The 15,135-nt window shown below is 40.0% G+C and overlaps 1 long non-coding RNA gene across 1 annotated transcript in view; it reads left to right on the plus strand.

Moving 5' to 3' along the window:
- The window catches only part of LOC144892497 (uncharacterized), a 78,898-nt gene that overhangs the window by 49,204 nt on the left and 14,559 nt on the right, over positions 1 to 15,135 (plus strand). Inside the window, exon 2 of the long non-coding RNA XR_013623703.1 lies at positions 14,493 to 14,609. This is a non-coding gene — a long non-coding RNA (uncharacterized LOC144892497). The remainder of the gene's footprint in view (positions 1 to 14,492; positions 14,610 to 15,135) is intronic.

A 15,135-nucleotide genomic window follows, 5' to 3' on the forward strand; every position in this document is an offset into this window, starting at 1 on the left:
TATTTTACAATTGATATTCAACACTTGATTCAAGTCAACAGAATGAAGTGATAAAAATGAAGTGGTAAAAATTACATTACAGGATTATAAAATTAGAACATCCGGTTTCCGAACATCCGTTCATACAAACATGATACTTTCATAACCTTGTTTCGGTCTTTCGAACATTCAATCCATTCATACGAACGCACACAGCAGCTTTTTTTCAACATACCGAGCTAAATGCGAGGAATCGGACCTCGAGATTTAATTATCCATTCACACCATAATTCACACGGGCTTCTCTCCACACTCTTCCGCCATTTGACACACCATTATCTCCATGGGGTTCCTTACTGACAGGAGAGTCAGCGGTGCATGTCCTGCTTCACCATAAACCCCTCCGACTAGCTCGTTATCGTATATTTTATTTATGGTCGGCTTGTCGACGACTAAACCAACACCCCTTGTGGCTTTGCTGCCAGGACTAAAAACAGCACCTGACAAAGGGTAGATGAGCTCCTGCCTGAGGCCAACGGCCATCCAGTACTGAGATGGTGTCTCCTAAAAAACACCCAATGGGAGTCGGAAAATTTATTTTCCACCTTGCCGAGTTACCTACCCCTTCCTGCACAGTGGTCCTGTGAAGAGGCTTCCTTATTTCATGTTTAGGTGAAGGTTTTTCCAGTTTTTTTGTTTTCTTCACTGTAGCTCTACATATTTAGTGGCTCTCAGCCTTGTTTAGGGCATATTTCAATTAAAAAAAATCCCTCGTCGTACCTTACCCTAGCATAGATGGCAAGTGACCTGCATTTTTCAGGTTTGACCAGTTTTGTTTCTGAAAACCTGCAGACCCATTTTAGTATCGTCAAAATCCATATTGGATGGAAAGCACTCTCTGAATTGCTCAATGGAGGACTTGTCTCTCTGTTTGTCTTGGGCCATAGCAACATGTGTGTTTGTCCTGGATTCCATGAAATTAACGGTCTCACCATTTTCAGCATCTCCAGAGATGGGCCCAAACACAAGGCTTGTTGCTCTCACATTGTCAACAAGTTGGTAGCTTCTCTGTTTTTTGCTTCTGGTCTCGGTCCATTTGCTCACTCAATCCTCTGACTCTCTCGAGGTCGTCCAGCGACCTCGTCTTCATTAAAGTCGCAAAATTCAGGCCTTCCCCCATATACACTCTTTTGTTCCTCCATTCTCTCTTTTAGGAACCTGCTCTCCGGAATGGTTCAATTGCAGTCTTCCCTCTAGGGCTTCAGGCAAGCAGTGCACCACCATTAAATGTCATCTCACATTCTTATCTGAGACATTTCCTATCCCATTAACCTTAACTGACCCAAACCTTACTTTCAGGTGTCTCCTCCACTTCTCTCTCTCTCTCTCTCTCCTTTTTTTCCCCCCTGTTCATTCATTCCTTTGCTCATCGTGTTTAACTGTCCTACTGTGTCACCCCGTTACCTTTTTTGCCCCATGTCACCTCACTCTTCTACGAGCCTAGATTGTGCATTAAATAGATCCGATATATTTTGATTTATTAATCAACCTCTATGTTATGCACAAAAAGATGCCTTGATATATACATACTCGTCTTATATGTGATAAATGTAAAAGTTCCTCCAAAAGTGAAATTCAATGTTAATAAAAAATAATTTCAACTATGTGAACACTGATTTTAGATTTTTAACAATATGTGGAAATATTGTGTGAGAATGCAGTATCGATACACAGGCAAGCTGCAACAGTCTCCTTTTCAATAATATAATTTTTTTTATTTTTGAAAGAACAATAATAATACATTAATATAATAATAATAATTTAATAATAATATATAATAATAATAATTTAATAATAAATAATTATTATTATTATTACTAATAACAATTTACTACTAATAATAATAATTAATATAATAATAATAATAATAATTTAATAAATAATAATAATGAGAATAATTAATAATAATTTAATAATAAATAATAATAATCATTTAATAATAATAATAATAATTTAATAAATAATAATAATAATAATTAATAATGTATTAATAATAAAATATCAATAATATAATTTTCAATAATAATAATATTTTTCAATAATAAGAATATGAACTTTTGATTACATTTTGAAAGAGACTTCCGTTAGCCTTGTTTCAATGCAGGTTTCATAAAATAAAATAAATCATCTTGCTTCAACGAAAATATTTTTTAAATCAAATAATTGCAATGAACGTGTCGTAATTTTCTCAAAAGCTACAACCTGTAAAGGTAAAATCAATTTTTCAGTTTCAATCATAGGGTTAACATCGAAAAACATCGGCTGGCCTATAAAAGGTCTCGTCACTTGATAAATAGTTTTGTAACTTTTCCCTTACAAGCTGAAAAGTTAGTCTTATATATCACTATCTTATATATCATATCTTATATGTTGATATCTTATATATCACTGCTGTAGACAGACAATAAAACAATAAAATTGAGTTATAGAGTTCATCATCCATTTTCTAAGTGATGTGGCCTCTCCAGTTGTGACAAGGTGATGGAGGCCTGTGAGGGCAGGTATGAGAAGGTCAGCCACAAGTTTCAACATAACTGTATTTTCCAGTACAGATTGAGCTATACAATCAACCGAAGCTGCAGTAATTATATTAAAGTAACATTTTTATCAGAATACTTCTTTTTTTCTCCAGAAATGTCTCCTGCAGGAAGCCTATATGGAATGTTTGCAGCCTTCCAAGCTGGCTTTAAAGTTGTTTCCTCACTTTTAATTTGTGGGGGCGGGGGGGGGCTGATAGCTTGATGTACAAGTATAATTGAATAGCAGGTTTGCCCATAAACAAGCTATCAGGTGAACAATTGAGTCCGAGATCTGGCAGTGGCCGAAAGTCGATGTGCGGGGGAGTCGAGATCGCTTGCGTTGGAGGGAATTAATCACGAGTAAAAAAAAAAAAAAAAAAAAAAAAAAAAAATTTATCACGAGTGTCAGTCTGTATTTCAACCATGCTAACTATAGGCCATTATTAACAGAGCTAGGCCATTATTAACAGAGCTAGGCCATTATTAACAGAGCTAGGCCATTATTAACAGAGCTCGGCCATTATTAACAGAGCTAGGCCATTATTAACAGAGCTAGGCCATTATTAACAGAGCTAGGCCATTATTAACAGAGCTAGGCCATTATTAACAGAGCTCGGCCATTATTAACAGAGCTCGGCCATTATTAACAGAGCTCGGCCATTATTAACAGAGCTCGGCCATTATTAACAGAGCTCGGCCATTATTAACAGAGCTCGGCCATTATTAACAGAGCTAGGCCATCTAGCAGCCAGCACAGTGCCATTTTACACCTTTTTCTCCCCGAGTCTACATGCCAGTAAATTCGGAATTGAACAAAGTAGATCTATGTGTGATAAAGCTTCATGAGTTTAAATTCATCGACTATAAAAGCATATTGCCTTCTGAGATTATCTTACTATAATTCACCAAATGTCCGTCTGGCTGTCTGTCTGTCTGTCCGTTCCCAGGTACCTCAAAAACAGCTGAACCGATCGCAACAAAATTTTGGGTGGGTATTCCTGGGACCCTCTGGAGTAAAATAGGCTATATTGTTTTTCCAATTTTTTCCCAATTTCCAATTTTTCCAATTTTCCAAACACGATGGAATAATATTTACCGATATGAACAGTGATGCGGCTTTTATTGAAATTCTACAAATACTGTTTAGATTTTGATGATTTGCGTGTGATATGATTTAACAGATGTTTATATAATTCGTTTAAAATTTAAAAAAGCCTGAAATTTCTGATATTTTGCCTTTTCATTTGGGCCTCCCAATTGAAGCCCCGCCCATAGGGTGGGTACTGTTGCTTGTTTGAGTAATCTGAATAAGTGAATATAATTCTGCCTTAAATGAAAAATGTATGAATATTCCTTGTTTTACATGAAGTTCCTTTTTTTTTTTTGTCTTAAATGCATTCTCCTCTATGGGCCTTCTAGTCTGTAAAGAAAATTGTCTTTTTTCTTCAACTACTTTGTAGGATAACATTTGGGGCCGAATCTATGAAAGGCGTTTAACGAGCATCTTGCTAACACACACCTAACCCTTTAACGCTGACGAATGATAACTCACTCGTCCATCCCTCCTTCCACGCATCTTCGTACACGCACAGGTAATTACCTGTTTAAATAGCAATTTATGAAGGGAGATTAACATCCGTTTCGTTGTTTGTGTATAAACCGCCGATTAACCACCGCCCATATCTCCAACATCCAACTGAAATGATGCATTTTCACAAAATCAAAGCGCAACGGCCAATTGTCGGAGGGTGAATGAGCGCATTTCTCCTCCTCGAAGGTTGATCCAGGTCATTTTGTTTTAGATTCAGCAGCCAAGGAAATGAGAGATTATCAATCTCTTCAAGCTCCTTTGAGATTATCAATCTTTCCCTACACTCATCCATCCATCCTTCAAGATCCATCCATCTCTCCTTCCACTCATCCATCCCTCCTTCGAGTTATCCATCTCTTCTTCCACTCATCCATCCCTCTTTCCACTCATCCATCTCTCCTTACACTCATCGCTCCTTCCTTCCACTCATCCATCCCTCCTTCGAGTTATCCATCTCTTCTTCCACTCATCCATCCCTCTTTCCACTCATCCATCTCTCCTTACACTCATCGCTCCTTCCTTCCACTCATCCATCCCTCTTTCCACTCATCCATCCCTCTTTCCACTCATCCATCCCTCCTTCCCTTCATCCATCCCTCCTTCCACTCATCAATCTCTCCTTCCACTCATCCATGCTTTCTTCCACTCATCCATGCTTTCTTCCACTCATCCATCCCTCCTTCCACTCATCCACCCCTCCTTCCCTTCATCCATCCCTCCTTCCACTCATCAATCTCTCCTTCCACTCATCCATGCTTTCTTCCACTCATCCATGCTTTCTTCCACTCATCCATCCCTCCTTCCACTCATCCATCCCTCCTTCCCCTCATCATCTCTCCTTACACTCATCCATCTGTCCTTCCCCTTCTCCATCCATCCCTCCAACCATTGAGCATGGAAAAGACAAGCTGTGAATGTTTACAATCTCTGTATCTGAGATATGGTTCCCACATGTAAGCTTGTCACTCTGAGTAATCTAGATTTAAGTGATCAATGATGGTTATTGAAACATCTACCATGTTTTATGTTTGGGTTGTATACACAGTGTGAAATTAATTAGTGGCTATCTATTTATTATGTATGCAGATCTGGTGATGGTTTTCCACTCCTTCCATACTCTTATAGTTATTCTATAGTTAAATGTGTAACTGCCAGGAAGTATGTGAGAGCACAACTGCAGTTCTAAGTATACCATCTTTGTATAATTCTAGCTTCAAGGCCTTTTAAACGCTTTAAAGTTTTATTGTTATTTAAACGCGTTTTGCTTGCGCATTAGATAAACATTCTTAGGCGATTAACTTTGAACGAGTGATCATCACACGATTATCGATTTTACACACGTCTAACTCTTAAACGCTTTCGTAAATTTGGCCCTTGGATCCAATTGTGGCATGTTAAGTTTCATGACTGTGAGATGTCTAGTCTGTTTTCCTATGAGATTTCCACGACCTCCCATACTCGGAGTGGATGCTCTAAAGTCTAAACCATTACATCCACAGATTCTCATAAAATATGAGTTTCCAAGAAATTTCAACACAGGAGGCCATTAGTCCCATTAATCCTGCTCAATGGTTGCCAACCTATCATTTTCTGTCTGTGCTCTGTACTTTTGAAATGCTGAGTGTCAAGCAACAAAGCAGCACATGCCATTTTTAACTCTTAGATTCAGGCGTCAAAAATCCGACATAAATGCAGCCATTGGGCATCGGAGGCCCAACGGATGTATTCGTGTAATGTTTAAAAAAAATTTTTTAACAGACATTTTTTCTTTAATATCCTTTTTCAATCCAAGTCGATGCTCATGGATGTGTATTTGCTCAGAAAATGTGAATCATTGATCCTATTAATTGGAAGAATCCCATACAAGTAATGAATCTTTTTTTTTTTTTTTTGGAAAAAAAATGTTTTGTTTTTGGTTTTACAACTTTTTTTTCTCTAAAAAATTGAGGCTCATGGAGGAGTATTTGCTCAAAAAATATGATTCACTGATCCTTTTATTTAGAATGTGACACAACGTCAAAATATGTCCACAACGGTCAAAAATCCTACACCTATGCAGCCATTGGGCCTCGTAGGCCCCACAAATGTATTCGTGTGACGTTTTTTAATTTTCATATTTTTGTCACTGAATTATTTGTAACTAACGTATAGGAGCATATAATGAGGCTCATATCAAGAAAATAATGATACAACATAGAAGTACAACAACATTTATGTCGGGCCTCGAAGGCCCCAGGCCTGCATTCATGTCGGATTTTCGGGTTATAAGTGAAGAATGAAGATTTTCCCACGAGCCTGAATGAATTTTTTTTTTTAATGTCACTGAATTTTGTGTAAACATGAAAGTCGGTGAAAATGAGGCTCATTCCCAAAAAAAATTGTACAGCATCATTTTTGCAACAAAAAAACATTGCGGGCTCCGAGGCCCAATCACTGCATCCAAGGGTTAAAGTCTTTGTTATGACTCGGCTGGGGTTTGAACCACCTATTGCTCTAATCAGTACTCTACCAAGTCTGCGATTGAATGTTTATTTGACCATTTTCTACTCATATTGTAATTATGTCCTTCCATTGCAATACAAATTGCTTGTTAGGATTGAAATTTGTTGAACATGTTGGGGAAGCGGGCAAAAGGAAGCGGAAGCGGGCAAAAAAACGAAAGAGGCCAAACTATGGAGGCAAAGACAGCATGTGGTGCTGAAAGCTACACCATAGCTGAGGAGTTTTTACTCCTAATAAATCAAGTGAAGAAGTTGAGGCATTGACCAGGGCGAATAAACATGCTGCACTTGATGAAAAGGATCAGCCTCCTCGAACTTTGCTGGATGCATTTTCACCCCCATCACCTGAAGACAGAAGTCCAAGCAGTGATCCTACCAGCTGATTCAGATACAGTCTCCTTCCTCAACGACCCAGGTGAGTGAGACATTGCCTCTCAAGATCTAATTGCCTATTGGACAGTGAAGGGGCCAGAGGAATGTCAGAATCCAGATAGTGATTTTCTTTTTTGTTGGCAAAGCTCGAGTACACCATTCAGCTATTTGGATCCTTCCCTCCTATTAGCCTTACGATCCTCATAGCGTTAATCCGGGCCTGCCTCGAGGCTACCAGTATGAGTCTTCTGCTTCATGATGGGGGATATTTTCGTCAATCTTATTATTTTTTTCAATTTCAGGAAGAACTATAATGCTGGCTTTAAGGGATAGCTGAGATTCCAAATATCGTGCTCCTTTTGGAGTCATTCCAAAGACCAACTCGTGCAGACTATACCATGGAATCTTTAACATTCACACATTTGGTGTTAAGATAGCAATATTAACTTCCACGTACAAAACAACCATAAGAGCAAGATATTGTTATCGAATTTCTCGTAAACATTTATCTCTTTGCACTAAAGGAAGATCATGTTGAATTTGGCAGAAAGGCTGATAGCAGAATGCAAGTTGCACTACATCAATAATTTCACCGCATTCAGAACACATGGAAAAAGGTTTCGGCACGGTGAGAATTATTTATACGGTTTCATTGTAAGGAGCTTGAATTCTCCCACAGGACCAAATAGGTTTGCCGAGCAAGCTTTTTTATCACATGCAGTGGGATTAAATAGGCAACTTCACATTTCATCTGAAGAATAGCAGCTTTGGGATGAATTCCAACAGCTACACTAGGCATTCAAACAGCAAAAGTGAGGTCTGAACATTGAATCGGGAGTGGAGTTGAGAACAAACTGCCTTTCTGTCCTGGAAATAAAGCAGCGCATGGAAAAGGAATACGCAGAGACAAATTTCACTATCTATTGATAGAATGTCGAAGGAGATTGTTCTGCCAGGAAAGCTAAGGTTTCTGCCATTGCTGAAGAGTTTGTGATTTGATGTAAAATGAATGTTATAATACACTAGCAGGAGTACCCGGTGTTCTAATCCTCTTGGCATTTCGAAGAAATCAGGTAGGTATTTTTTTCTATTTTTTGTCCCTTCCCGACAGCGAATACAACAACAACAACAACAACAATTACAACATGCATTTTAAGGCCATTTTCCCTGCTAGAGCAGGGGTTAGCCTTGCGGTCCCCATGACAGTCTTCTCCATTTTGCCCTATTTTCTGCATCTCTCCTTGTTAACCCCCTTGCCCACATTTCTTCTTCCACCATCTTTAGCCAAGTCTTTATCGGTCTTCCCCGTCCTCTACTTCCTTCTACATTCATTTCCATCACTCTTCTCAACGAGTCACTTTCATCCTTCCTCAACACATGACCAAACCACCTCAACCTCAACCAAACCACCTCAACCAGCAATCACAGGCTCTATTCCCATCAGCTTTCGCAATTCATCATTTGTCTTCCTCTCTCTCAACGATACTCCGCACATCCACCGAACCATTCGCATTTCCACCCTTTCCAGCCTTCGTTGGTGCTCTACCGTTCATTACCCATGTCTCGCTCCCATAAATCATAACACTTCTCACACATGCAGCATACACCTTTCCCTTCAGCTTCAACGACACTCCCCTCCTCATCAGCACGCCACTCAGTTCCCGAAACTTCTTCCATGCACATCTCACTCTAGCAACCGTTGCCGAGTCTGATCCACCTTCTCCATTCAGCATGTCTCCGAGGTAGCAAAATGTTTTCACACCTTCCAGCTTCACGCCGTCTCCAAGATCCAACTCAACATTTCCTCCATCTGCAGCTCCCTCTGTGCACACCTTACATTTGAATGTAGCTGCCACACTGGTTAATGACCCTCTCAGACCACTGCATTTTTGATGAACCCACTCAGCGCACATTGTACATTGAATGGAGTTCACTCCGACACCCTTCCTGCACACAGCACACGGCCACTTCCCAGATCTTTCCACCTCACCACATGCTTCACCACTTGCTATCATCTTCGTCTTTCCGATATTCACCTTCAGACCTTTTGTCTCCATACATTCCTTCCACTTGTTCATCTTTTCCTTCAGTCCATCCATACTTTCCGCAATCAACACCAGATCATCTGCATACAACAACTCCCACGGTAAACCCTCCTTTACGTTCTGAGCCAGCACCTCCATCACAGCTACAAATAGTAGTGGACTTAGTACCAACCCCTGATGCACTCCCACCTTCACCTCAAACTCACCACTGTTCCCGTCCTTCGTCCTTACAGCTGTGCGCGCTCTTTTGTACATTGCCATCACTACTCTGATCAACCATTCCTCCACTCCTAACTTTCTCAATGCCCATGTCAATACTTTGCGTGGAACCCTATCAAATGCTTTCTCCAGATCAACCAACCCAGAAAACAACTTCTTCCTCTTCTCCATGTACTTCTCCTCCAACTGCCTCACAATAAAGAGCGCGTCTGTCGTTCCTCTTCCCGGCATAAATCCAAACTGCATTTCGTCGATCTTCACCTTCTTCCTTATCCTCCTCTCCAACACCCTTTCAAATACCTTCATTCCATGCTCCAATAACTTTATCGCTCGGTATGAGCCATACTCCAGAGGGTCACCTTTCCCCTTGTATAGAAGGACGAGGGTACTCAGTTCCCAATCCACTGGAATGCGGCCTTCTTTCACCACCAGATTGCAGATCTCTGTCATTCTCTTCACACCCCAATTTCCCGCCGCCTTCAACATATCTCCCACAACTCCTGTCGGCCCTCCCACTTTTCTACTCTTCATTGCTTTTATCGCTTCCTCAACTTCCTTCTCAGTTATCTTCTCTGCCGGTCCTAAAACTGGGTTACTCTCTATGTTGCCATCCCATTCTTTCTCTGTATTCAACAGCATTTCCATATATCTTTTCCATCTTCCTTTAATTCCATCTAGGTCCACAACGATTTGTCCCACTTCATCCTTCAAGCAACTCACCCCCATCACATCACACCTCTCTTTCGCTATCTGCTTTGCAATCCTGAATACCGCTCTCTGACCCTCTTCCGAATCCAAGCGTTCTCCGAACATTTTCCTACATGCCTCCTGCGCCTTTGCTACCTCTTTCTTTGCAGCCTTCTTGGCTGTCTTATAACTTTCATGCTCTGCTTTTTCTGCTCCCGTACCCTTTGCCTTCTGCCACTCTTTGAACTTCTTCCTCTTCTCGTCAATCCTCTTTCCAACTTCATCATCCCACCACAATGTTTCCGAGTGCCTCGGTGGTCCTTTTGTCCATCCACATACCTCACCAACGGCTCCCAACAGACTATCTTTCATTGACATCCCACCACGTTCAAGCTCAACCACATCATCCTCTACCCTGCTCAGCCTCTCTTTTAATGCCTCCCTTACTGTCACCTCTTTCAACCTCCACACCTTCATTCTCGGTTGGTACTTCACCCGCCGAGCTCTCCTCGCACCTTTCACCCTTATGTCGCAGACAACCAAGTGGTGCTGTGAAATAGCCTCCTCCCTTTGTGTCCTGGAGGTGCCCCCTATCTTGCCTACGCACCATCAGCTAGTCAACGGTTGTCGTCGACCGACCTGATGTGTATGTAACAAGCTTATTATCCTCTTTCTGGAACTGAGTATTACAAATTTCCCTTCACCGAATAAGGAAAAAAAATAATTACATTTCATATGATATTACACACACACACACACACACACACACACACACACACACACACACACACACACACACTAATCAGGTATAATTTAATATTACCTCTCATATAGCTAAAAGGCTCAAATGTACAAATCTACAAAATCAAATGGACAAAGACAAACAATGAAATAAAATTTAGAAAAAAAAAAGTTCGTTTTTTAAATTATTTTTTGGGGATTTTAAAAAATAGCTTTATAGTTCCTGAGCCTTTGTAGCTATATATATAAAACGATCATTCATTCATTCATATATATAGCTACAAAGGTTCAGGGACTATAAAGCAATTTTTAAAAATCCAAAAAAACGAACTTTTTTTTTCTAAATTTTATTTCGTTTGTCTAAAACACTCACTCCCCTAACTCCACACAATATGTAAGGAAAATTTATATTTAATATGATATTACACACACACTAATCAGGTATAATTTAATATTACCTTTCATATAGCTGCAAAAAGCTCAGGCACTAACTACAAAGCGATTTTTTAAAATCCCCCCCAAAAAAACTTTCTTGTTCTAATTTTATTTCATTTTTTGTCTAAAACACTCCCTTAACTACACCCAATAAGGAAAATTTATCGTTAATATGATGTTACACACAAACACACACACACACACACACACTAATCGGGGATAATTTAATATTACTTTTCATATATCTGCAAATGATCAGGAACTATAAAGCAATTTTTAAAAATCCAGAAACACGAACCTTTTTTTCTAAATTTTATTTCATTGTTTGTCTAAAACACTCCCCTAACTACAAACAATAATGAAAATTTATATTTAATATGATTTACACACACCCAAACACTAATCAGGGATAATTTAATATTACCTTTCATATAGCAACAAGAAAGAGCAATCAGAGATTGCAGAGCCTCACCAGGACATGTTCTTTGTGGTTTTTAAGGTTTTTGTGTTAAAACAACTATGGCGGCCAAACCACGTGATCGATGCCATCATCATTGTTGTTTTTCTCCACCAATGTATCTACAGATGACACTCAAGAAATTTCATCCTGATCGAATGAAGTTTTGTACTTGTCGCATTATGATGTCATAATGGAGGAACCTATGACATCATTGTTAACACATGTTATTCCCCATAGTGAGTTCTTTACAATGAGACGTGTCTCAATTTTTTCCTATGCAGCACTTTCGGAGATAGAGGTGCAAAATTTTTCGGCTTTTCCAAGATGGCGCCCATACCACGTGACCTATGACGCCATACTTATCCTTAAAAAAAAAAATTCTGCAGGTGGAGTTGCACCAATGGTGAACATTTCTTGTCAATCGGACCAACGGTTGCAGAGAAAGTCATATTTATTCTGTGCGGACAAACAGACAGACAGAAAGACAGACTCAAATGCAATACCGTCTTCCTCTGGCGAGGGGTAAGAAACGCTCAACACTATAAAGCGATTTTTAAAATAAATCCCAAATTATTATTTTAATTTTTTTTGCCTAAAACACTCCCCGGCACTCACTGATGAACCTCTGAAAGTTTGAGAAGATTCGTTCAGCCGTCTCTGAGAAAAGTGGCGACACACACAGACAAACGACTCTCTTCTCGTATAGATTAGGCAATGTCATTTCTTCCTCCTAAGAGCACAGGCAGAGCGATTATTCTGATTTATTGTGATGGTTGTTTTATAATTTTTTTAAAAAGTGCTATTTGAAATAAACTGCACATTGCAGATCCAATTTTCCTGCCTTGTAATTTTATATTGGGCAAAACAGCTTTAAATATTCAATTAACGATGGAGAAAGCACGTTTACGAGCAATGAAAGGGCATCGAGGTATTCCTGGCAAAGTAGTAGGTAAAAGGTGGAACATTGGAGATGCAGGGATCACCAGGTGCTGAAAACGTGTCCCTTTTGGCGAAGAGATATGACTTCAATTTCGAGTCTGTCAATATAGGAGACATCTGGCACTTTCGCTGCAGCAACACGAGGACCTTTAGTGGATTTCTCAACGCCCTCTCCAATTCGCGCAGAACGGGAGGAATTTTAATGGGAATGTCCTTTGCTAGAGAAAGTCTTCAACATGCTGTTGCATTATGAAATTTCGCTGATTGGTATCAAGTGAAGAAGAAGAAACCTTGTCGCTTTTCGTGTCGATGGTTCATGTAACAAGTTTGGCCAAGAACGCCCGATGTTAGTTTCTCTTCACAATCCTCAGGTGTAAAATGTACTTTTATTGATCTTCTCAAGATAGCTGGTTTTATTATGCCAAGGGTCTTGACTTACGGAGCAGCCAAAGGACAAAGAGCAGCAGCTTCACAAATGAATAAAGAGTTCGTTAGAGGAGATGGGGAGAGGAAGTTAAAATACACAAGGAGAGAAGGAGTAATAACACAACAATGGCCTGGAGAGAGGAACAGATGGGAATCGGCATGAGTAAAAGAGACCGACCGTCAGTGTCCATCCACGTGAGATGATGATCGTGATGATGATTGCATTTATATAGCGCTTTTTGCCTGTGGGTACAAAGTGCTGAGGTAATGATGGGCATTGGGTGGAGAAGTAATGATGGGCATGGGTGGTGAAGTAATGATGGGCATGGGTGGTGAGGTAATGATGGGTATGGGCGATGAGGTCATGATGGACTTGGGTGGTGATGTGATGATGGGTGGTGAGGTCATTACCTCACAAAATGCAAGGGCAGTGAGGTAATGATGGGCATGGGTGGTGAGGTAATGATGGGCAGGGGCAGTGAGATAATGATGGGCATGGGTGGTGAAGTAATGATGGGCATGGGAAGTGAGGTAATGATGGTCATGGGCAGTGAAGTAATGATGGGGATGGGCAGTGAGACAATGATGGGCATGGGTGGTGAAGTAATGATGGCATGGGTGGTGAGGTAATGATGGGCATGGGCAGTGAAGTAATGATGGGCATGAATGGGCTAAATTAATTCAGTTGGGCATAGTCCGGAGTATGGGAGGGTGAGTAGGTGATAGTTTGTTGAGGTGTGCATGTGACCTGTTGTGGATTAGGGATGGCAGAATTAGATATGGCAAGAGTAGACGGAGGCCAGATGTTAGCTTGTGTAAAATAGGTGAACAACATGCCACCAGAGACAAAGTAAAGGTGTGTGGGAATCTGCCTTGATTTAATAGTCTGTAACCCAGCATGAGGGGATGGTAGGTAGGACTGCTTTGAGGTATGTCTATTCATCTGGAAGATATCCATTGGGTCCCAATCTCAACCACACTATAAACTGGTGTTCTGCAGGTAGGGTTATGCATCAATGTGAGCACCTGTCCATAAGAAGGAGGTTTATCACTATCAGTGAGACCCTTCTACAGCAATGGTCGTTGGATGATGTTAAAGATCAAACGGTGCATAGTGCATCACTGAATTTGGAAAGCAAGTATTTTTGAGGTCAAAAGGTCAAATGTCAACTCCAGGTCAAACTTCCAAAATCATCCATTTTCATCTGAAAATCCATCAATTTTCAGCCGATTGACTTGAAAATTGAGCAGCATTTGCATAATCGAGTCATTAAATATGGAAACAAACTATTTTTGAGGTCAAAAGGTCAAAGGTCAACTCAAGGTCAAACTTCTAAAAGTAATGAATTTGCATCCGATTTACCTGAGCTTTGATTAAGATCGTCAATTTGAATCTTAATGAAATGAAGAACTTGATGGATCCAAGGCAATATTTTTTTTTGGGTGGGGGAGTGTGGATTTTGCAAGTATCGTGCTCTGCATGACGTCTTGTTTGTCTATTTGTCTCCCTGTGGGCAGGATATCTCAAAAGGTTCGAGACAGATTCAGCCGAAACCTGGTGCACAAGTAGGGTGTGTGACAAGAACAAGCCAATTAGATTTTGCTTCAGGTCCAGATGCAGATCTGGCCTTTCAGGTGGGAGTCAAAACGTAAACTTTTCTGCCTGGCGGAGGTACGCGCTCTACCATGTGCTCTTCTAGTTCCTTACAAAATTCATAAACATAAGGCAAATGTATTAATCTTGAACTATCGAGCTTGATTTTTGAAAAGTTTTTATCAATAACTTTTCTGGCATCTAAAACATATATTTCAAGAGGAATTTTAGCAAGGCTCATGTTGATGGATATGAGACATTAAGGTAGTATGAACCCTTGCGGAATGCGGAACCCAAGGTATTTTTGGCCTTTAAATGTTTTCATTTTTCATTTTGAGTCAATTAGGTACCACGACATATATTAATAAGACTTTGAGAGACACAACCTTTCCAGGGTTCATTTTATTTAATATACTCACATACATTCGAGACCTCATTCTGTATGATTGGTTATTGTTACGTTTGGGGGTTTAGAATAAGAATAACCCTTTTTTAAAGGTGCGATTTTGCCGGAACACACTTGTTCTCAATATTCTCATCCATGCATTTATCATGCGACCTGTTCTT

Source organism: Myxine glutinosa, chromosome 6 (assembly GCF_964187855.1).
Source record: "Myxine glutinosa chromosome 6, kmMyxGlut1.1, whole genome shotgun sequence".
In the NCBI taxonomy this organism is placed as follows: Eukaryota; Metazoa; Chordata; class Myxini; order Myxiniformes; family Myxinidae; genus Myxine; species Myxine glutinosa.